The sequence below is a fragment of the Grammomys surdaster genome, unplaced genomic scaffold, assembly GCF_004785775.1.
Source record: "Grammomys surdaster isolate TR1022 unplaced genomic scaffold, NIH_TR_1.0 198, whole genome shotgun sequence".
NCBI classification, from domain to species: Eukaryota; Metazoa; Chordata; class Mammalia; order Rodentia; family Muridae; genus Grammomys; species Grammomys surdaster.
The window spans coordinates 7,668,811-7,669,939 of record NW_021604643.1 but is presented as its reverse complement, the minus strand read 5'-3'; positions in this window follow the sequence as shown (position 1 = coordinate 7,669,939).

Sequence of the window (1,129 nt, the reverse complement as noted above, 5' to 3'; positions counted from 1 at the left end):
AGACTATGTAATACCTCCAGGGAGTCAGTGCAAGCTGGGGAAGAGGGCGGGGCTTCTGCATATTTGACACACTTCCGGGATTTAGGCCTGGAGGAGGTAATAGGAGGCCAGAGGAAGATGTGGGGCTGTGCACATGTGTGTGTTCCATGTGGGTACATCAGTGCCAGTAAACGCCCTGGTGTGACACAAGTGTAGGGGCTAGTTCTTCGGATAACGATGGCGGTGAACTTAAAACAAACATACAGAAAGTTGGTGGCTGCAAACCTTGGTCCCGGCTGTGCCCCGGGACCTGGATTGAGCGGGTGGTCTCAGACATGTGGGAACAATTGAAGCCTCCATGGGTCTGAGCTTGCCCTGGCTCTCAGTCTGGGAAGGGTGACTCCTTTTGAAAGTCATTGAGAGGAGCCGCAGGTAGGGGGGGCTGTGCCACCACTGTTGAGGTTCTTGGTTCTGAGCTAGGATGGAGGGCGTGATGGTGCTGGGCGATTCACATGGGGTTTTGCGGAGCCCCAGGTGCAACTGGTACCAGGTGGGTGCTGTGTTTCGCTCCGGCTGCGCGCCCCCGTGTGGCTTTGCAAGGCGGTGAGCTGAGTGCGCAGGGCCGGGGCTTTGCATTAAGCAGCTGGACCCCTTGGAGCAGAGGCAGGGTCAGGGTAGCCTGGCGGAGCGCAGTTGGAGATGGGCGTCCCTGGTGTCCGGGTACCGGTGCCTACGCGGCCGCGGACTTCGCCATGGGCCTCAGCTGAGTCTTCCCGGGAAGCGGTGGCGCTAGAGGCCGGGTATGGAGGGATGGGGAAGAGAGCCTCTCAGGGCTCTTCATGCTCCAGACTTCAGTCCTGGACCCTAGTGGTGTAAGAATGGCTGAATGAGCGTGACCGCTGGCGTCCCTACAGCCCAGCTGTGAGCCACCACTTCAAGGTCGTGGTGCGCGCTCGTCCCTGCGCCGGGGGCAGCGTGGTGCTGGGGCAGGTGGAGAACCAGATCGCCCCCTACATCACCGACCTGTAATCCAGGATCCAGTTCCGCCAACATCCCTGGTCTGTCTGCCGTGACTCACCCAGTGTACAGCTTTGCTTACTGATGTCAGTGATAGGTGCTTAGAGCAGGTGTTTCTCTTCCCTAGATCCTC